The sequence below is a fragment of the Adiantum capillus-veneris genome, chromosome 6, assembly GCF_014529385.1.
Source record: "Adiantum capillus-veneris isolate H3 chromosome 6, ASM1452938v2, whole genome shotgun sequence".
Classification (NCBI taxonomy): Eukaryota; Viridiplantae; Streptophyta; class Polypodiopsida; order Polypodiales; family Pteridaceae; genus Adiantum; species Adiantum capillus-veneris.
This window is the reverse complement of record NC_140936.1, coordinates 159,461,188-159,485,509: the sequence shown is the minus strand read 5'-3', so window position 1 is coordinate 159,485,509 and position 24,322 is coordinate 159,461,188. Positions and strand designations below refer to the sequence as shown.

Below are 24,322 nucleotides of genomic sequence, written 5' to 3'. Positions count from 1 at the left end.
ACCGATACAACACCAATCCCATGCTTTGTAGACCCGGCCTCAGCCCCTTATATGCCCCCTTTCCCACGGCTTAGCTCGCCTTCTTAAGAGCCTCCCAATCAAGGAGTCATTCCCACGCTCAGTTTTCCTTTCCGCCTCTATCCTCTAGCTTTGAATTCTTTCTCACGAGCAGTCTATTGAGCTCCCTCCCCACTTGGAGGAGCTTCCCACAGCTTGCACAAAGGATCCGAGGCACAAACACCTATCCCTACAATTGTAGAGCCCCTTGTTGTTGACAGTTCCCACAAAAAACCAAAGCAAAGACCCTCCTCACAAATTCTCGGCATCCAACAATCAAAAGGAAAACTTCCTCTTTGAGCTCTCTAGCTTTAGGTACTTTCTATTGAAGGGTGACTCCATCTCTATAGTGGAGAGGTACTTCACATAGAAACAGTGAAAGAATATAAATCTCTCTCTCTCTCTCTCTCTCTCTCTCTCTCTCTCTCTCTCTCTCTCTCTCTCTCTCTCGCATTAAACCCTAAACTTTGCAACTAAGAACAAAATTTTCCTTTGTTACAATGTATATCTAGATCTACATTTATGGAGATGATTTTCTTGTTGTAATCATGCACGGGTTTAGACACTACCTATACTTTATGTATATGGTAAGACCTACCTCTCACTCACTTGCCTCGTTCATATACATGGAGCCCATAAACATGAAATTTGAAGATCATGAAGACCATCAGCATGAAGACAAAGCACCAAAGGAAGGAGAATTGGACAAAGTAGAAGACAAGGCCATGAAGCAATTGAAGTCAAATCTTTAAAGAAGACAAAGGTTCTCTTGGATTAGAGCAAAAAAAAAAAAATCAAGATTTGGCTCTTGGATTAGAGCGTTATTTTGGCTCTTGGATTGGAGTGTTATATGATGTTTGTCTCCTTGATTGGAGATGAACGTTGTCTGTGCTTCTAGATTGGAGTGTTGTCTTTCTTCATCAAGTTGTAGCCCAAAGTTCAAGGGGAGGACTCCTCTTGTATTGACATTCTTAGTGGATACCATGTGTTTTCCTTAGTGGATAAAGAATCTTACATGTATTCTTCCTAGTCCAAACCTCAAAGGCAAGATTGTAAGGTGTGAGCTTTGTCCTAAAGTGTGAGTCAAGGAGAGAAGAGAAGGATTTATCCCATATGCAGTGGTGCAAGAGTGTAGGTCTACTTAAGGCACATTTCATGAATGCATAAACACGAGTCTATTTTGCATTACATATCTCTTGTTTATGATGAGCTTGTGATGGCTTAGAAAATACTCAAGATCGTGCTTATGAGTCCAAGTTAATTGATCTTGGAACCTAATTCGCTTGAGTGATAATCTAGCCAACACACACTCATTTGTGTGCACGATGTTTCTCTTTCGTCCACCCTAGCTAGCACAATCCGATTCCCATAAAAAACTAATAAAACTTCAAAAAAGCTAAAGAAGAGATGAAACTTCACACATGGAACCACTCATTGTGCCACCAAAAAATCACTTGGCATTAGTATGCATGTTTCCTATAGACATGGTAAATTTGATAGAAATTTGTCAGTTTTCTATCCACCAACACCTGCCATTTTGTTGCCTAATATCTAACCACCATTGGAAACAATCTCTTGCACTGGCGGCATGACATGATCGTGATTGCCTCACATCAATCACTTTTCTTATTTTGCATTTCAAACTACCTTTCACTCTCATCTTCTTCCTTGCTCTTCTCGCTAAAATTCTATAGAACCAGTTGAACATCTCATGTAGAGCATTGTTCCTTCATGATGTGTAGACTTCTTTTTCTTGATAATGTGAGTGATCGATTCCTTAACTACTTCAAATGCCCAATGATCCATAGGTGTTGAGAGGGAAAATACACCATGTGCAAAAAGTATATGCTTTAAACATATATAAACAACTTTATTTCAAACACAGAAAGCAATTCAGCTGTAGAGACTAAGCATTTTGCCCACCATATAATGTGTTATGTACTATCAACCATTTGACCTATGATACTATTGATTGAAAATGGTATATACTTGAATATGTGGTACACTAGCTACCTATTTTTGGCGGATATTTGGTAGCTAGGTGAGGAACATTAATTGAATATTTTTTAAGAATTGAATCAAAAGCTTCATATGCTAATGGTTAGAAGACTCCTGCAGTTGAAGCAAAGGAAAGCAAGTCAACAGGGAGGAGGAGGAAAACCCATTCTCCATCTCCCTATCCTCCACCCTCAGACTCCCCTTTGTCCACACCATCGACATCCCTTTCTAGGAAGAGGACAAAGAAGTTGTTTACTACTCCTTCACGCAAGGCCTCCGCTCCTTCAAAGATGTGGCAAATATTGTCACTCCCAACACAGAGTTACTATTGCAAGAATTTATGTGTTTTCATAGTTTCTTAGCCATATGTATTAGTAGTGCATGCATGCATTCATGTATTTTACTCTTGTCTATCTCTACACATAGTACATTTTTGTTTCCAAGTTCCATAAGCTTGTAAGCTTGCTTCGAAGAAAACCTGGGTTAGAGGCTAGATGTATGTGCATGCATTCAAGCTCCATAAGCTTATATGCATGTATTCAATCTTGCATTGAAAACCTAGGGTAGAGCCATGCAAGAAGCATACATGTCTGTGCTACTTGTTTGTGCACTCATGCATTTTTAGATTAACTTTATTGGCTGGCTATCCATGTATTCATGTCTTAGCTTTTTCCCTATTTATACAAGGCAAGATGAATTGGTGCACTCCTTATTTTACTTTTGAAAGGAAGATTTTTTTTTTCATGAACAAAGTCTCAAGCACATGAAATATATGACCTTCCTACTTTAGAGTGGATGCATGATCCCTGACTGTGGTAGATTTCACAATCAAAGACTGGTTGAAATGCTTTAAGGAGGTGCCAAAGAGGGGCAGTAAAGTAAAATGTCAAGATGTGAAGCCAGAGTTTTGGAATAAGTTTTATACATTGTTCACATTTTTGTATAAACGAACCTCCACATAATTATGGTATATAGGTGACTAAAGCATTTTCTAGGGGCTTTCTATACGAACAACTGAAGGGACAGGTCCAATGAGCTTTGTTTTTGGAGAGTATGATCACACATATGGATGCAGCCAAATTGCAAGAAAAGAAGCACAGACGAAAAATTTTCCATCCCTCCTTTGCCCCTTTGTGTACTCAATGAATGATGAGGACTCTAAATCACTTCAAGGTAGGAGAGGAAACTTTTATCTCTAGAGTGGATGATGTGCACAATTTTTTATTATTTTGGTCCACCGTCCCTTGGCAAATTTGGATACAATTTACAACATGGTTGAAAGCAGGCATGGTTTGACATTATAAGAGTGTAATGAATCTACCAACAAGCTTGAATTGCATAAGATAGATGTGCACTAAGATGAAGGTGCCAGCCTCCTAGTAGACACACTCATCCAACAATTGAAGGATGTAGAGGCTGCAATAAAGAAGGTAGAAGACAACATGGATGCAGTGCATGTGGAGCAGCTTAGAAATAATGTCGATAAGTTTCTTTTGAAAATCCAAACATTGCAAGGAATTTCCATAAACAAGGCATTACTTGAGACTATGGCTAGGGCTCAAGAGGAAAGGGATTTAGCATAGAAAATGGAGTACACACATGTGTAGATGGATTTTGTGAGAAGCATGCATGCCAAACAAATTACAGCTTTGCACCTCCACCAAAAGTTCCACTATGGATATGGGAACCTTTGCTTTGCACAAATTCTGTAGTGCTTGTGGCTTGATGATGTTCAAAGATGATGCACTTGCCATGTTTTTGTTGCCCTATAATCATATCTTTCACATGTACTGCTTTGGCCACATTTCAAGCAAAGATACATGCATGGAGATGGTATGCATGCAGCCCATTTTGAGAGTTATGTGGGTTTTACTAGATGCTCGGTAGTACCGATGCCAATTTCAAAGAAGTTCAATCACAAACCAAACCATCATTAGTGCCCTTAAGGAATTGTGATGCATCCAAAAGCATGGACTATGGTATTCATCCCAACTTCTTTTTGTAGCATTGAGCTAGAACTTATTTTCTATATTTTTATTATCAAGGGAGCCCTACTAATTGTAGCTTCTTTGTATGATAGGTATTAATAATGACCATACTAGTTATAGAGTGGTAGCTACCTTTGGTATATAATGTAGCTACCACTATGGGACCGGTACCTTCCAAGATCACATTGGTAGATAACAATGTTAGATTGTCCATCGCCTAGATTAGTAGCCACTAGTAGAGGACTAGTAGCTACCGTCCTCATAGTGGTAGATTCCATGTTGTCCCTGGTAAAAGTAGAAAATATCGTAGTGGAGGCTACCATTCTTCCATGGAATTCTTGCTTGTAGCAAGGTAACTACTTTCAACATAGTAGTTGCCAGTACCACTCTCAGCACAAAGTGGTGGCTACCAGTTTTAGGGTGGTAGCTACCTTTGGTAGACAATGTAGCTACCACTATGAAACAAGTACCTACCAGGATCACATTGGTAGCTAGTAGTGGTTAGATTATCCATTGCCTAGACTAGTAGCCACTAGTACAAAAAGTGGTAGCTACTAGCCTCATAGTGCTATTACTAATAAAGGAAGCGACTAGTATGGTAGTGGTAGCTACTAGCCTCATAATGGTAGTTTCCATGCTATTACTAGTAAAGATAGCTTCTAGTTTAGTAGAAATAGCTATCATTATTCCATTAGATACCATTCTCTCATGGAAGTCCTAATGATAGCAAGGTAGTTATCAATGTCAGCAAGGTAGCTATCGCTGTCAGTAAGGTAGCTACAAGTGTAATAGTGGTAGACGCCCTTATGGTAGCAAGGTAGCTACTAGTGTAATAGTGGTAGTTGCACTTATGATATTGGTAGGTACACTTATGGTACTGGTAGCCACTATTACACTACTGTGAGCTACCAAGATGATAGTGGTAGCTATGATTGGTAGAGCTCCTAGGTGTGTCTTTATCAAGGGAGCTACCAAGCTAATAGTGGTAGCTACAAGTCTGTCATGGCTACCTTGGTAAAGTTATAGCAACCACTACTATCCTGGTAGCCACCTTTACACAATTAGATGGCATGGTACTCCTTGAAAAGGTTACTGCTAGGTTCTGATTATGTTAACTACCACTATAAGGGTGGTAGCAACCAGACTAACACTAGTTGCTACCTTGCCTTGGTAGCTTGATAGCTACCACTATCAGCCTTGCAACCACCTTTCTATAGTGTTAGTAGCTGCCATGCTAGTCTTGGGAAAGGTTGCTACTAGGATTTCATTCTATTAACCACCCACCACTATTAGCCTGCTTGCTCTATCAGGCTAGCACTGGTAGCTATTAGTGTTTTCATCTTGATAGCTCTCAATTAATCAACTACTAGGATATCATTGGTAGCTACCATGATATGATCGATAGCTTTCATGATAGCATTGGTAGCTATATGCATACTACTGGTAGCTTTCAGTGCTATCCTGGTAGCTACCACTATTATGATACATAGCCACATGTAACTTGAGCTAGTGTCCTTAATTCCTTAATATTTTGTCATGACTACAAAGGTTGAGCCTACAAAAAAGTTGGAGATTGTAGGAGGTAACAATGCTGAAGAACACTTTTTGGAGGTGCACGAACAAGTTGAGAAAGAAGTCGTGCTAGACAAAGATGGTCCTAAGAAGGGAGATCAAGCAAAAGATGATCCTTCACTAATGAAGACCAATGCAATTGAAGGCATAGATGCCACTTCTCCCATCTTGCAAACCATACAGATGATGCAAATGGAAGGAAAGAGAAAGATGATAGGTGGTAATTTTGGTTTTATTTTGTCCTTAATGTAGATAATATTGTTTAAAGTTAATTCCTACTCATTGTTGCTTCTTTCTTGTAGATGAGGCTGCTAGAAAGCCTATAAAGGATGGAGAAGGTGCAACAAAGACATCAAAGGACCACGCGTAGAAAGATGCAAGAGAAAATATTTCCAAAGATGTTAGAAGAAAAGGTGCTACAACAACCAGGGTTTTTTCCCATTTTTGGCCTTTTTCCAAAATCTTATCACCCTTTTTGTCTTTGTTAATAGTTCTCTATTTTGTATGTATTACAAAAGACAAAAAAATTATGTCCTGCCTAACTATCATTGTCTTTTATCACATTGTTTTTTTTAATGTTTAGACACTGCCACTAGCCTCACTGACAATCTAGGTCACATAATAGATGCGATAGTAAAGGATGCAGTAAAAGACTATGGTAATTGTGAAGACCAATTTCTAGAGGTGCACATACCTACTGAGAAGGAAGGTGTGCTAGACAGGGATGGTCTTGAGAAGGAAGATCAATCCTTAAAGATGATCCTTCTCTAATGAAGAGAAATGTTGTTGAAGCCATAGACACCACTTCTTCCATGATGCAGACCATACAGATGATGTAAAGGGAAAGAAAGAGAAAGATGACAAGTGGTAATTTTGGTTCTAATTTTTTCTTAAGATTGATAATACTATTTAAAGTTCAATCTTGCTCATTGTTGCTTCTTTCCTACATATGGGGCTACTAGAAAGCCTACAAAGAATGTAGAAGGGCAAACAAAGTCATCAAAGGACCTGGCAAAGATAGATGTAAGAGAAAATATTTCCAAAGATGTTGGGAGAAAGGGTGCAACTGCAACCACAATCCAAAAAAGACTCCAAACTTAGTCTCTATATTTTTTCTTTGCGGCCTAGCCCCATCTTTTGCCATTTGGCTTTGTTATTATTGTTTTTTATGTTCCAACACTACCATTAGCCTCATTGAAAATCTAAATCACATTACAGATGTAGTAGTAAATTCTGCAGTTAAAACCCCTCCTGATGTAGATACGTCATTTAGGGTTGATGGCAAAGTTCTAGGTGCTAGCACTCTTGAGGAGAAAGAGGATTAGGACACAGGTTTTGGTCCAAGTTGAGATTTTTGGAAGCTAATGGGATTGTCATTACTACATAAGGCACTCAATGAGTTGGGTTAAGATTCAAGAATATCTTGTAGCAAGTGTCAAATCTTGGCTCATCTCTTGGGTTTGTGTGAAAGATCGTTTCTAATTTTCCATCCACTCACCGTTGCCAGGACCAATCAATAACATGAGCATAGAATTTGTAAAGAAATGGCACAGAGAATATGATTACTAGTAGATATTTTAATTTCACATGTAATCCCTATAAGTGATGCAAACAATCAAGTAATTAATGTCTTAAAGAATATTTTCCTCACTGCAAATGATTATGTATCTTCTTTTGTAATGAATCAAGAGGTAAAATCTTAAGTGCTTAATGTTTTAAAGAAAGTTTTGTTGACTTGTACACTTGTTTACATCATTGCATTGTTTATCATTGCACATACATAGTGGCACTCTTAAATGATGTTTTTGATACCAGGAAAGGGTATGGGCATTTCCTCCTATTTTCAAAAGCAAGACACATTTCTTTCTACTTTTTTTTAACAAGTCTCCGCGATAAAAAACACTTTCTTTTACTTATCTCAAATGATAAGTCTCATGCATATATTTTTGTTGCACAATCAACTTACCGCACAAGGTTTGCAGGCATTGGAGTCACATGTGTGTGACAAGGTATCAAGATTTAAGCTTCAAGCTATTTAAGAGTTTGAGGTTTGCATACATTGAAAGCCCTGAGTCTATGTATTAAGTGGTAGCTTTTAGAGTATTTATTGGTAGCCACCAATCTATTTGGTAGCAACCCTTGTATTGACTCTATTATTAGGAAGCAAGCAACAATAGCTACCAATGACTAATAGTGGTAGCCACCAGTATTTATTGCATTGGTAGCTATCGATCTACATAGTAGCTACCAATTTGTGCATAGTAGCTACATAATCTTGCTGGTAGCACTGGTTGCTATTAGTGTCATATTGGTAGATCTTAGTCAACCGACTACCTGGATAGTATTGGTAGCTACCAAGATATAATACACAGCTACCATGATATCTTTGGTAGCTACCAGGATATCATTGGTAGCTATCAGAATAGCATCATCATCTCTCAATCTACATGGTAGTACCCTTGTACTACTTGCAATTACTCTCCAAAATTTTCAAAAAACATGTAAGGTTTATACAAGTAGCATAGACGAAAGACTTGACCAAACATGCGTTGAAAAACTTTACATTCAAAGACAAGAAAGGTGTTGAATAGCAATCAAAACCAGCTTGGATAATAACTAGGAATGCTATACATCAAAAGGGGCGCTATTGTAAATAGCCTCATATACTTTTGAGGAAAGTAAGAATTTTCTTTGACATCACACTTTTTGCATTGGGAACTTAATAGCTCGTACAAGGTGAGATTGCAAGGTGGCTTTAGGCTTAGAATTCAACAACCTAAACTCATAGGGATTTCCTTCTGCTTGTTAGTACCAAAATCCCTAGAGAACAACAAATGAGCTAGCATTGTAAACATTCTCCCATGCATCTTTCAACAAAGTTTTAGTGTGAGTCTTTTTTGCCATGTGTTTCAAGACATAGAAATCCACAAGCTCCACATTGTCATGAAGAGCTATAACATCAAAATTGTTGCCAACACAAGTGCATCACTCAATGCATCATGGTGTTTTTCATATGCAAACTCTTCAATCTCATCATCATCTTCGACATCATTTGTAGGTTCAAGGGTAACATAATTCCATGCAGGAACATGTGTTTCATTAGAACACCACCTCCATCTGCCTTGTATAAAAGCAGTATAGAAGCATGAGAATTGCCTACATCTAAGAGCTTTTCCATTTGTTAAGGAGTACCCACTGACACAATGTAACCCATGTGCATTAGGCACATAGTTACAATCCCAACGTTGTCTTCTATCCACTTCACCTTCCTTGAACTCCATGAACATTGAGTAACTAGTCATACTTGAGAAGAATACATGGCTATAGCCCCATTGGGCATGGTTTCACTAAAAAATGGCACCACTTCTATTGCACATTGTAATTTTAGATAGTGTGGCTTTAGTTGCTCCTAAGTGAGATGCCTCTTTCCTAATCATAGCACAAGCACCTTCATGGTTTCCCCTTCCATGACCTGAATCTAAAAAGTGATTTGTCATTCTCAAGCTTGTAAGAGTTTTATTTTGAGCAACGAAATTGAAAGGCCTCTTCAATTTAAGCTATGACGCCACACCGTCTAACCACACCCAATGTTCTTTGAGCGATATGCCTAGCTCTTTCAACCACCCGTAATGGAGCATAAAGCAATGTTGGACAAAAAGAGTATCATGGCTTTTGTCATCAAATATATGGAAATGATAGTATTTTTGGACATTACCTACAATTCACACATATGTGACGTGGACAAAGATTGTAGCTTGGCTAGAAAACCAATGCATGGATTGAATCTCATTTTCTTCTTTGAATGTGTAATTTTCAATGAAATAACTAACACTACCATATCTTCAGGAAAGATACATAGACACTCTTTAAATTGCTCAACCTACCATTTGTAAACAAAATTGTGCTTTATAAACTTACTCAGATGATCTGTAAACAATACAAAAAGTTGATTGCACTGCATTTCATTGTGCAACATAACTTTTCTTTTCTTCTTTTTCCGGTATTTGTTTTTCCAACTTCAAGGTCTTCAAATATCTTCACTCTTACCATGCATGCACTATGTGAATCCTCAGTTGGGCAAATGGGTAGCTTCTTTGAAGGTCCACATGAGGAGCATTCACCCATCAAACACTTCAATGCAAAGAAACTTGAACCACTAGCCTTCAAACATAAGCGTACAAAAAAATATTTCAGCTTTCAAATGTCCTCTAGTGAATTTTTACCTTTGGATGACTCTTTTTGAAGACAAGAAAGAATTATACCTACATTAAATAATGATAAAATCATTACAATTATTGGAAAAATTGAAACTTTTTGTCAACATGCAAAACTGAGATCAATCTGGTGGGAGTTAGTATGAGGTTGGTAAGTGACATTGTTGTGGTCGGTGGAAGAAGAAAAATAACAAGAGCCCGAGTCTAGTAGTAGCAAGCATTGTAAGATTGGTGGCTACTAGGTCTAGTACTATAGGTAGGGATTTCATTACCATGATCACAAACAGGTGAACATGTTAATAATGTTGAGTGATCACTTTCTAAAACACGCGATCACGTTAAATATTCATGTTACCTTCCTACTAACCTACAAAAAAAAATATACATATATCAAATAATGATAAATTCATTACAATTATTGGAAAAATTGAAACTTACTATCAACATGCAAAATTGAGATCAATCTGGTGGGAGTTAGTATGAGGTTGGTAAGTGACATTGTTGTGGTCGGTGGAAGAAGAAAAATAACAAGAGCCCGAGTCTAGTAGTAGCAACCACTGTAAGATTGATGGCTACCAGGTCTAGTAACTATAGGTAGGGATTTCATTACCATGATCACAAACATGTGAATATGTTAATAACGTTGAGTGATCACTTTCTAAAACACATGATCACATTAATTTTCATGTGACCTTCCTATTAACCTAAAAAAACCACCCAAACCGTAGTCCCACTTGGCTTTTTCATATCCTGATGGGCCCGCTTCTGGGTTTTGCCATATCATAGCAGGGCCGCCAAAAAAAATAATAGTCAGTCGCGAGCTTTTGGTGGGTTATGGAGTCACCAATGTGATCACGTGAAGTGTGCTTATGTGAATATGATAATAACACATGGTAATCACAAAAAAAAATCACATGAGCACATTATTATTAAATCCTTGACTACAGGGCTAGGTAGCTACCATGTTGACAGTGGAAGCTCCCTTTCAGACAGGTAGCTACTATCAAATTGGCTGCTACCAAGACTAGTACTATAGGATTGATGCCTCCTAGACCACTGGTGGTAGCTACTATTACTACCATGGTAGACTGGTAGCTACCATTATACCACTATTATACTAGTAGCTACCACCCTCAAAGTGGTAGCTACCTTTCCCAAGACTAGCATGGCAACTAGCACTATGAGACAAATAGCTATTGATAGTGGTAGCTACCAGCCCACCTAGACTACCATGGCAAACTGGTAGCTACAAATATAAGATTGGTGGCTATCTTTATGGGGACTAGTATGGAAGCTAGGAAGTTGACAACTGTAGCTACCAATCCATTGTAACCACCATGTCAGACTAGTAGCTACCACTTTTAGATTGGCGGGCTCTTGCTTTCTTATCACTAGTGGTAGGTACCAAGCTGACAATATTAGCTACTAATCTACTAGCACTACCATGGAAAACTTGTAGCTAATATTATACTGCTACTAACACATTGGTAGATACCTCTTCTAGAACTACCATGGTAGCTATCACTATGAGACTCGTAACGAGCAGGTTGATAGTGGTATCAAGCACTATCAGGCTAGTGGATACTTTTACCAAGTATAGCATGGAAGCTACCATTGTCTGAAAGTGGTGATTATAAGGATCGCATTGGTAGCTACCGATCTTGGTACCAATCCTTTTGAGAGAAAGCATGTGTTTTAGTTACCTATCTATTGACAGTGGTAGTTACCAGGCTTGAAGCAATGTGAAGCAACCAAAAAACTACTATTTAGCTACCAAAGTCATCTAAAGGAAAATCAAAGTGGTTCCATAGCAATGAAAATAAACTTTGTGCTATTTAAGAAGTCAAAACAAACTTGAGGATTCTCAAGAAGATGCACCAAACACTTTTTGTGCAATACGCTTTTGACACACATAATTTTTGTTGGGTGATATGCATGTATTGTTAGTCCAAAAGGTCACCACTATGGCCTTCGCTTCCTCTTTAATTACATTGTTTGTGTATGGTTGTCGATCTCACAAATGCAATGGCAATTTGTGTATGATTATATTTTAATCGAGATCTAGTTGCATAAAAGTTCCTTCAATGTATACCAAGAAGCCTCAATGCAGTTGCTATATTTGGTTTCATGCTTGTGGAACTCATAACCATCATTATACTTGCCCGTTCAATAAACAAACCTTTCAAGCTTTTTGGTCTCTTCATTGCCTTGAGAGGAGGGATTTGATAATCACATGATCACATGGATTTTTTAATGATTACCATGTGTTATTATCATCTTCACATAATTACACTTTACTTAATCACATTTAAGCCGATGAATTGTGACCTAATAACCCACCAAAATCCCATTGGGCTATTATTTTTTTGTGATGGGTCCACTGGAATATGGCAAAAACCCACCAGCGGGCCTACCAGGATATATAAAAGTCCACTACGACACGCATTTGGTGGTTTTTGCAAGTTAATAGGAAGGTTACGTGAATGTTTAACGTGATCACATCTTTTAAGAAGTGATCACTTAACGTTATTTACATGTTTGCATGTTTGTGATCACGTTAATGAAATCCTTGCTTGAAGTTGAGAGTGTTGTGCATTCCACTCAACAAAACCTTTTGCTCATCATTGGAAACCTCAGCTCTCCTATAGATTGAATCTTAAGGCCTCTCAATGCTTGATGCTTCAAAATTTTGTTGATGATTTCCCCCTTTTCCTCTTTGTTAGGACCCTCTATGAAATGCTTGAAACACTTGATCACATGTGTAGTAATTTTGTGACACTTAAATTCATTAAATTTGACGTGTTTAATTCTAAACTCTTCCCTTTCCTTGAATCTCTCATGATATGTGTGTTTTTTGTTTGCTTCATACTCCTTGATTACACTTTGTTTCCATGAGTTGCACTTCTGAGCCTAAACAGAAGCATGTACTAATAGTTGAATTTATAACATCCTGAATTGCAATGATTGCCAACATCTTGTGAGTCTTTGAGAGGTGGAAAGAGAATGACAAAATATCATGCCCAAATTTTCCAAGAAACACCTAGGGATCGGCATGTGTGTGTGTGTGTGTGTGTGAGAGAGAGAGAGAGAGAGAGAGAGAGAGAGAGAGAGAGAGAGAGAGATAGATAGAGATAGATAGATAGAGAGAGAGAGTAGCTATGGAGCCAAAAGTGTACTATAGCAAGAGAGAGGGGGGGGGATAGCTATGGAGGCAAGGTGCATAGGCACAATGTATCTTCAACACAAAAGGGGGGGGGGGAGAGAGAGAGAGAGAGAGAGAGAGAGAGAGAGAGAGAGAGAGAGAGAGAGAGAGAGAGAGAGAATAAAAAATTCTTGTAACAGCCTTGGATCATGGTGGGAACCTCTTGTTAGTGCCTGATCTGTCAGGGCATTCATGGTATTCAGGATATTATATTTTGAACTATAACTAAAGATCTTTAACTTTTGAACCTTAGGGATATGTGGACATTAGTACTTATATTTTTGGGTAGTTGGGAATGTGCCTTAGGGTATCTGATGGCGTGAGGCAGTTTTAGGATAACTAACGAGGCAGTTCTCTTTCTCCTGATCTCGTACTGCTGTTTATGCTCTGTAATTGGGTGATGATGATGAAGATAATATGATGGCAGACTCTTTTCCTCTTCCTTATGGTGTTCTTTGCTTATCTACTTTGCAGTATTGTGTATGAATACTCAGTTTACTGTTTCTGATTCCTGTAAACTACATGTTTCCTGCATTGAATACCTGTTAGGGCTGTGTGCCCCTAACATTTGGCGATCCTGTTGTGTGTGTCCTAATCGACATGGGAGCGAATTACAGTAATCTCAAAGCAAAACAATGAGTCGATTATGATGCGAAGTTTATTTCTCGTTCTCTAACCGCCACCTTCTCTCTGAAGCGGTTCTTGCAATTGGTTCAAATTCAGCCTGAAGCATATGGCCCTCAAGAATTCAAGAGGTTCTTGACATGTTAGTCGACCTCGACCACCTGCAGGAATTCTTGAATTGTGTAACTCCGCAGGAAGTGTCTGAGGAACATACATCAAAGTTATTGGAGGATTTCTTCCCAAATCTGCCAGGGGAAATCAAAATTACAATTGTTGACAAGTTGCAAGTGTTTATAGGGGTTCTTGATAGTTTTTGTGCAGTCTGCAGTTTGCATTTTGCAGTTTGCAATTCAACTGTTTACATATTGCAATTCAACTGTTTACATATTGCAGATTATAGAATTCCAGTTTGCAGAATACAGTTTCAATTTTTTAGTTTGCAGAATGCAGTTTCAGTCTTCTAGTTTACATACTACAGTTTCAGGTATTTCAATTTGCAATGCAGTTTAAGCAGTTTCAGCAATTTCAGGGTTTAAAGAGGTACAAGTGCTCTCTATTCTTTTGATGGGTGATTAATGGCAAAGAAGAAGAAGAAAAAGTGTGCTATTTTTCAAAAAGATGGGCACTATGCAAAGCAATGTCCTTACATTTGCAAGCCCTGTCAAAAGGAAGATGCATGTGTCAAATACTGTATGCATAAACTGTGCAAGAAGTTGTATCGAATTGTCAGATCTTTTCGAGATGCATCAGATCGTGAGGAACTATGTGATGCACAAGAGGATTTGGATGATTTTTCTAATCTTCTTGACAAGGCAGAAGACTGGCATGAAGGTCATGAAGGAAAAAGAAGAAAGTCGTGCTCTAGTATGCGTAGGATACAGGTGTTACAAGAAGCAATTGAAGGCTTGACAGAGAAGTATGAAGATCAGTTTCAGGAGGAAGACGAAAGTGATGATGACTGGGGAGTTACAACACCAATGTTTCCCTTGGTTGGAAAAAATCAAGTACAATCATGTTTAACTTCTCCAAATGCACTTGGTGTAAGTCCGAAATCAATGAAAGAAGCTCAAGCACAAAGCCAACCTGAAGAAGTCAAGAAGGTGATGTTGGAAAGGGCAGAAGAAAAGGAGCATCCTGAGAGCCAAAGAAGCCAAAAGGAGCACTTAGTATCCCAAAACCACAGTCCAAATAAACTCAAGGGTTTGCAGAATGTTGAACTACCAACAGTTTTTTAGGCACCTGCAGTTTCAAAAACTGATCAAGTTTCAAAGCCTAAATTTGAATTTTCAGCACCTGAAGTTTTTCAACCTGATTTTGATGTTTTTGAATATGGCATCAAAGTTGTAGATACTCAGATTATTGAAGAGAAGAAGTTTATTCAAGAAGGAGAGTTTGTTCAATGCAAGGGAGATGAAGTCCAAAAGATGATGAAGGAAGAAGGAGGAAGCCAGGAGAAACTCATGAGCCAAAGGAGCCAAGAGGATTGCCAGCTATCCCCAAACCTCACATCGAAGAGACTCTCCTCTTTGCAGGAAGATAAGGCGAGTTGCCCAAAATAAGAATTACTGATTGAGAAGAAGGGAATACAAGTGGGAGTGAGTGAGAGAAGCCACCAATATCCCATACAAACCCATATAACAACATTTGACATCAATCTTGAAGAGGTTGAAATTCGGGGAGACATCAAATTTCAGTGTAATGAAGTGGAAGAGCTGAAGATAGATAAAGACATGATGTGTGCTACTGATGAGGATGATGTGATGAATCAGTTTTTGATGAATCTTGATGAGGAGTATTCAACAACTGACAATTTGAAAGGTGTTTGTGTTTATGGAGAAGAATTTTTTTGAGTTTTGAACACTGAAAGCCAATTTCTAGGAGTGGATATGAGTTATTCATGTTGTGAAGATAAGGATCTTGACTTTCAGATCCCTAAATTACCAGTTTCAATGCCGAAGGTCCCTAAACAAAAACTTACTGATTTGCAAATAGATTTTGTTCCTGAATTTCATGAATTTCAAAGTCTTTTTGCTACTCAAGCAATGATCATCAACAATCTCTCATTAGATTTGAAGAATGAGAGATATTCAAATCAGGTGGCAACAAATCAAACCATTTTTATGATCGATCGACTTCAAGAAGAGAAGCAATCATTAATCAAGGAGTGTTCACAGGATCAGTATCTTGTCAAAGATATTCAAGAAGTAGTTTTTGACAAAGAAGAAGCAAACTACAGGTTCTCAAAGTTCAACATTGGGTGTTTGCAACAAATTTCTACTTGTGTTCAATGGTGTGGAAGTCTTTCTTGGAATTTGCTGATTATTTTCTTTTGGAAATGGATCAAGTGGAAAAAGGGTTTGGATGAAAGAATCATGAAGGATATTGTGGAAGAATATGAAATCAAGAAATTTCAAATTTAGGTTCATTTGCAGGAGATTTTTGAAGTGCAGGAAGCTTCATCTTTGCAGTATATTGAATACTTGCAACAGGGAAAGAGCACTACAATGTACTTACAGGGAATTGAACATATGCAAGAGACTGAATATTTGCAGGAGATTGTATACATGAATCAGGAAGGGAACTTTTCGCTTGAATGTTTGCAATGCATTGAATGCATAAAGTGGAAGCAAAGTAGGATAATTTTGTTTAAGTTGAAACTATATGAAGACTTGAAGCCTCAATTTGTGATGGTGAAGGGCCAAAAGATTCAGCTATTGCAGTTAAGATAGAATGAACATTATGCAAAGATGGATGTTTGGAAACAAGGAGATGAGAGGAATCTGAAGAAGAAGTATGATGACTTAAAAAAAGAATATGATCAACTGAATTTGCAGGTGCAGCTTAGCTTAAATCAAGTACAAGTGCAGATGGATACTATTATGGAAGAGCAAATACAAGATGAAGTTCAAAAGAATCAAGTTCAAGATGTAGTGCAGGATGCAGTGACAGAGCCTGAGGAATCAGGAACACAACAGTCAACTTCAAATCAGATTTTAATTATTGAAGATGATATACCACCTACAAATAATGTCAAAAGTACAAATGAAGTTGTTCAAGTTTCAGAAGCTATGAAGGTTGCAGAGATAGTTGCAATTCCAAAAGAAGTTGAAGTTGCAGGGGAAATAATCAAGCAGACTGATACTGAGCTTGATTTATACCAAGTTTTTGATGTCAATGGTGTTTATGACGCTGAGGAGATGATTTTGACCGATGATTATGCAAGTCTTTTGGAAGTTCTTGATGATGATAAAGTGGGTTTTCTTGGAGATTGTTCTACATTTCTATGTGATGTTGTTGATGGAGGAGATGATGTTGATATTCTCATATCTCATTGGTTTTATATCTTCATGCTTGATGACATAAGGGAAGTTTTTCAGGGAGTAGAAGTCAAAAGTTTTCAGTTTCAAGGAGATATCACTGATTGGATAGTTTTGCAGCTACAAAGTGGATTTCTTTCTATTTTCAAGGAGAAATGTGAGAAATGTGCGTAAAGGAGAGTTCAATCTGTTATTTTTAAGCCTTAAATCATACCAGTTTGATGAAGAAGCAGATCAATTTTGGTTTTTCTTGAATCAAGATTTTCAAGAAAATGGCATGCAGAGTCTAAATCAGGTCTTCGAGTGTTGCATCTACATGCAGAAATATTAGATGTGTTCAAGAGACAGTGTCTAATGGTTGCAAAGTTTACATCCTACCTTGAATCTTTCTTCATTCTTCTTGAAGGGAAAACTGACCCTGAACATGAACCTGAACCTGAGCCTGAACCTGACCCTGAACCTGAACCTGAACCTACTACTGAATTTGGATATTCACTTGAATATGAAAATGGGCCTAAAGACCTGAAATCACTTGAAGAAGAGGAGATTTTTCTACTTTGTAGAAGGTATGTGGAGAAAATGAAGATTGAAGTGATGAAATACATGAAGGGAGTATGGGATCATATCAAAATAATGATGTATGATGTGGTGAGTAAACCATATCAGATGTTTGCACAGGAGGAGATGAAGGAGGAAAACTTGTTTATGGAGAAGCAGAATGCTGAACTGAAGCAGCAGTATACTGACCTAAAAGGGCAGTTTGAGGACCTGAAGATGCAGTTGCAGCAAAAAGGAGGTCAACAATCTGAGCAGGTGTTTGTTAACAAAAATTTTGAACTGTTTGCAGGAACTGGTGTGCCAGCAGGAGTTCAGGAGCATTACTGAAGACACAGGAAAAGGTGCAGCAGCTACAGAATAGCCTAAAGATGTTAGAGAGGAGGACACAAAAGCTGTAGGAGGAATTCACAACTTAAATGATCCAGTGCAAATGATTGTGGATGAGATACTCTATCAGGACATTGAAAGTACTAAGGAGGCAGTTACAGTTCAAGTGGATGCAGAGGTTGAAGAGTTTGACAAGGAAACTCCAACTACAGAAGCAGTTTCACAAAAAACTTAATACAAGGATCAGCTCGTGGATGAATTTTTTGATCAAGGGATATTGTGGGTTCTCACAATGTTTGAGAAACATTGCCCACCAGGTGTGCCAAGTGTTAGTGCCTGATCTGTCAGGGCATTCATGGTATTCAGGATATTATATTTTGAACTGTAACTAAAGACCTTTAACTTTTGAACCTTAGGGATATGTGGACATTAGTACTTATATTTTTGGGTAGTTGGGAATGTGCCTTAGGGTATCTGATGGCGTGAGGCAGTTTCAGGATAACTAACGAGGCAGTTCTCTTTCTCCTGATCTCGTACTGCTGTTTATGCTCTGTAATTGGGTGATGATGATGAAGATAATATGATGGCAGACTCTTTTCCTCTTCCTTATGGTGTTCTTTGCTTATCTACTTTGCAGTATTGTGTATGAATACTCACTTTACTGTTCCTGATTCCTGTTTCTTGCATTGAATACCTGTTAGGGCTGTGTGCCCCTAACACCTCTAAAAATTTAAAAATTTAATTGTTGAATTCACACAAAAGTTTCCCTCCACCTTTAGATTTGGGAGGTAGCTACCACCTTGCTAGTGGTGTCCAAGGCACACGTAGTAAGTCCACCTAGTCATACATATACCTTAAACTTTAAGGTAGAAAGCTAATTAGAACTTAACTTTGCCTTCTCAAGTAGGCTAAAAATATCATCGACAGATTGCCACACATAAGCAGGCTTTACTCCAAGGTCTTCTTTGTTACCTCTGTAGGTGGTTATGTCACACATCTTTTTCCATAAGTGAAACTCATTACAACTTTGGGAGTAGATGCCTTGCTTTACTTCCACCCATACATAGTTTAAAAGTAGATGCCTCACTTTCTGTCCACTCATACACATTTTATTGGGGTGGTCCTATGTAGTTCTTGATGCCTTCTTGACCTTTGTTGGATCCATATTCCAACCATAATATGGAGCATTAACAACTTGTCAATAATTCTTAAACATGCATGAGGGGTGCACACATAAACATTTGTCAGTGGAATGTTTAGAATAGGATCCCAATTTGGATCTTCTGTATCCCTATTAGGGGGTACACTTTGGTCATAGCTAAGGATACCTTGAGACCATTGTTGTAGTGCTTTACTCACTATTTGTGTAGTGGGCATTCCTTTCATAGATCTAGATCCAAAGTTGCCACCCTTTCCTTTCCACCCTTTGACTTGTTGGATTTTGCACCTTGCCTTTCGTGATTACACTTTAGAGTTTTCAAGTCTCCTACCAAGTGCCATTCAACTTGGAACACACCCAAACGTGAAACCTAGAATCTTTGTCCTTCTTGTTGTTTTTGAATGATGTCAACAATTGGAGTGTGATTGAAATACCAATTGAGGGACTCATGTGTCTCATGAAAATGATGAAAAGCTGTCAACCACTAAATATTCTTCTCTGATTGAACCCCAAAACACATTTCTCTTTAGTTTTGGCATTTAACTCAACATTGACGCCCACCAAGGCCTTGTTCATCAAGGTAATGCTTACCCTTTTGAGACATTGACCTTTCACATCTTGGCACTCATCAAGATTCATAATGAAGAAAAATCTAACATCACACTCGTCATGTGTCAGCCCATAAAACCTGATCATTGACTCTTGAAGCTTCAACAAGTCAGCATACACATTGTTGGAATTGTATCAAAGGATTTTTTTGTCTTCCATGGGCATCACATCATCCACACATGTAAGAAGTTGGCAACATCATTATTGGCACATTTAGGGCTCACATTGTAAGGGAAGGTGCCATTTGAGATTGTCGAGGGTGTCAAAAATGTTCCACCAATTTTGTGCACCAAGGACAAAATTTTTAGAGCAATTCAACACACACAAGATCTAGGGACTACTTTTGCTAAGGTGAAGGAAGCTTTGGAGAAGTCTCAAGCATGGCATAAAAAGGCAGCAGACAAGCATCAACACAACTTGCAATTGAAGGAGAATGATTGGGTGCTACTTTGGTTTGAGAAAGCATGCCTACAAAAGAGTAAGGGTAAGGAGAGGCTTATCCAAAGCTTAGCCTCGTGATACTATGGGCCCTTCTATATTCAAGAAAAGTCAACAATGTATCCTTTTAGCTGATGTTGCCAAATACTTGGACAATTCACAATGCTTTTCATGTAAGTCTCTTGAGGTCAGAGGAAAAAGAGTCGGAACACCAACCAGAAGTGAATGAGACAAAAGAGACACCCATTCCAACACATGGAAGAAATAGGAGAGACACTTGTTTCAAAACAATGTGTCATGTCCTACACACAAGGAAAGCAAAGTGAAAGGTAAGCTGATTCATTGATATTGGTCAAGTTTAGGAACTAATCAGCTCTTGATGCAACGTGGATAGAGGATGAGGACTTAGTAGATATTCCTCGGCTACTACTAGAGTAGTAACTTGAGGCTTTAGGTTTATATCTTACTATTTCAGAATTGCAAGTCAAATCAATTAGTTGAATGTGGTGCAGTGCGTACTACACAAGAGGGGAGCTACTCCTCTTCTTTATCAAAAATTACCTAGGAGGAATGAAGTCAACTAATTTCTCTTTGAGATGTTAGGGATAATGACAGGCTCATAGTATATTGTAAAATGACTATTAAAAATATTCATTAAAAATGGAAATTCCTCAAAAGAACTTGCTGCATATACTCTCTTGTATATATGTACTTATTAGTATGTGTCACAAAGATGAATTGACTACAACATTTTATATGTACAGATGATGTGAGATATGAATATGATAGTAATGAAATTTTGTAGATCAAGACAACTATGAAATGATTAGTGTGATCTAGATTGATTGCTAAATAAGTTACAATGATCATGATTTGTATCGGAGATCTTGACGAGGCTAACTAATGTGAATGTGATGAATGTCCAATGATGATTGGTGTCTTTGTGCAAGTGCTACATGGTGCACTTTGCTGCATTTGTGCATAGAGTGAGTGTCTATTGAGCTACTTTCTATCCTCTATCTGTTTTGTAGGCATAATCAAGGGCAATTACTCTTCTTTTGATGGTGTGGCACTTTGTATGCCATGATAATGTGGCAAAAACTCAGTAGTTTTGCACCCTGATTAACAAATTGCTCATATGGTAAGACTCTACGAACAACGGGCCGCTTTTTGGGACAGCTTTTTGGTCCTCTATTTTTAGAGATGGCCAGTTTAGAGGTTTCTTGTACATTTAAAAAGGAATCTTGAGGGTGAGACTGTAGATCATTTTCTTGGTTGCAAATTGCAAAGTTCATCTCTCTAGTGACTCTACTTTGTGCTTATCTCAATAAAGAAAGAAGTGTCAAAAGGGGCACTAGATTTTGGAGCCAATGCATTTGAAGGTGGAACTATGCCGCTTTGTGTTGACTCTCTCTCTCTCTCTCTCTCTCTCTCTCTCTCTCTCTCCTCTCTATATATATATATATATATATATATATATATATATATATATATATATATATATTCAATTTTGGTTTATTGCAAACTCTATTTGTGTGATGCTATTGATTTTGTGCTTGGACATCCAAGCTAGTTACACTAGACCCATGCCACATATGTTTAAAAAATACCTAAAGGAAAACATAATAAATAAAATCACATTGGGCATTCACTTGAGATGCATAAACTTTGACAGCTTCTCTGCAGCATAGTGGACAAACATAGGAAGACAAGTTGATAAAGAAGCTACCATGGATGCCCCATGATATTGGACAAGCCTTGGATTTTTTAACAACCAAATTGTCTCCAAAAATCATGTCATCTTGAGCATTGGTTTCCTCATAGAAAGTTGAGTTGTAGACCACACCACATCTAAGAATCCCCATTCATGAATTGTGAACACATCACATCCAAGATTTTACAAGATAATGAGCTTTGAAACACACCTTGTCCATAATTTGGCCAACAATAATGGATTGTGTGCATCACATCCATAGTGTTTTTGTATACGTCATGTTGGTTCCTCACTAGATGCAACTTGACACATAGGTTCTAAGATAGATAACTTCAAATCAAGTATTGGGAGCTCTAATTGTCCCTCTTGGCTGCTCCGAGGCTGCTCACTTCCCTCTCTCTAGCTAAAGCATGTTGTGAACTAAAAAGCTAGAACCAAAGGCATTGTGGCCATCGCCGTGTGCACCATGTCACTCTCATAGGTGTGCATCATGTCACTCTCATAGGTGGTTCAATTATTGTCTTTGTCATCCTTGTTAAGTTTCCCTTTGCCTATGTCATATTCTAAAACTTGAACCTTGCCTTACAAAGAGAGCTTCCACATCATTGAGAAAAGGGATGAGATCATTGATATTGAGCTTTTCCTTCATGATTTGTGTCTTGACTAGGAAGCTTTGTCCCATGCAACAAGAGGGCATCTTTTTAGATGTATTTTTTTCTTGCCAAAAGTATTGGTACGTTTAGTGCTTTTGGTTCTTTGGGACTATTTGGTTTATGGTGTTTATTGGTGCTTCTCGCAAGTATGGGACTAGAGATGTTAGGTTGTTCAATCCTCTCTCTTTTGTTTTACAAAAAGAATATGATCGACTTGAGCTTGAGTGCAAGGAAGGCCAAAACCACTTTGATTTTGTAAGCAAGGTCATTGTAGATGTAAAGATGTGCAAGAGGTTCACCTTGTTGCCAAAGCCTCATATTGTGGATACTAAGAATGTGATTCATGTATTTGGGTTATCTGCCACTTGTGGGGAGGCTTTGGAGGCTTCTTTTGTTGTTGGTATCTTCATGCCTTCATGTCAACATGAGTATCATCCTCTACGATTTAGTGTTCTATTATAGACCATTAGCCCTTGTGATGAACCTAGTTGTAACACTACAATCCCTATGGAGAAAAAAGGCATGGGTCAATGGGTACTCTACTTTGAAGAGTACATGGGAAGTGTTTTTGCATGAAATTAATATTTTGTGATGATTGGATCCCTTGATCAAAATATTTGTTAATTTTTTTGGATCGTGTAACTAGAGAGAATGTTGTTGAGGGTCAAAAGTGGAAATTTTGCAAAGGGATTAAAGCAAGGCCAAGTCCTACTAGGTCAACAACTAGTAAATTGTTTCCTCAAAATGATGCTGCCAAGTAAGTACAAGATTTCCTCTGGGCTTGAAGAAAATGTTGCGGAAGGTAAGGGGATGAACAAGGGCTGGAGCAAGTGATGCAAAGCTAAAATAGAGATTCCTAGAGACTACACACTTGGATGAAGATGAGCCACATATAGGTGACAACATACATGCAAAGGTTTTTGATGCCATGGCTTATGATCATAAGATGCCAATTGTTGATGAGGCCAAGGCCGAGGCCCAAGCCTGCTAATGAATACGTGACAAATACACATGTGGTCAAGTTTTTCTAATGCCAAGGCTGCAGCTAATGTCACTAACACCAAGGGGAAGAGCATCAAGGATGTGATGGAGGGAGAGGATGATGCAAAGCACTATCATATAGCAAAGGCTAGGAAGATGGGGGGAGGTAATTCCAAGGAGGGGAGCATAGGGGGTGGCAAGAAAAGGAGAGAGAGAGAGAGAGAGAGAGAGAGAGAGAGAGAGAGAGAGAGAGAGAGAGAAAGATGCCAAGAAGGAAAAATATGATGCTAAAGAAGAGGTTTGACACAACAGGTTGTCAAGGATGGGGGGCTTGATGCAAAAGTAAGATAGAGATTGTTGAGACAAAAAGTGTAGAGGGAGGTAATGTTGTGGGGGATACAACTTAGATGGTCAATGAAGATGCAAGTGACTGTATCAACTTAGCCACTCTATCAAATATTTTGATTTTGATAGAAAGAAAGCACCTTACAAGTAGTGTTTTAGAGCCACGTACTTGCAAGTCTTAGCTTCTAGGATAGCAATATGTATTTAGGAGAAGGATTCACATGAAATTTTAATGTCTTGAATCATGTTGTCTTTCTTAGAAGGTTCTTGTAAAGAAGTTTGACAATATTGTATAAAACCAAATGTCACTTTTTATATTGCACATCACCAAATTTGGTACTTCATACTACCAAATTGTATGTCTAGAATTATCAAATTATTGGTCAGATGTTAGGGTGTGTGACATATTTTGCACCACTTATGGAGCCCTTTTCTAAATAGTTATGCATGACCAGGCATCCTAGATGATGCCAATTGATACATATATGACCCTAGAGGTTTCTAGACCTAGTACACCTGCATATGAATCCCTTTGAAGGGTCAAAAAAGCCCCTAAAAAAGTGCAC

At 38.2% G+C, this 24,322-nt stretch overlaps 1 pseudogene; it reads left to right on the top strand.

The window, feature by feature from the left end:
* Positions 1-16,027: 16,027 nt before the first annotated feature.
* On the top strand, positions 16,028-17,857 carry LOC147456598 (uncharacterized; annotated as a pseudogene).
* The last annotated feature ends 6,465 nt before the right edge of the window (positions 17,858-24,322 follow it).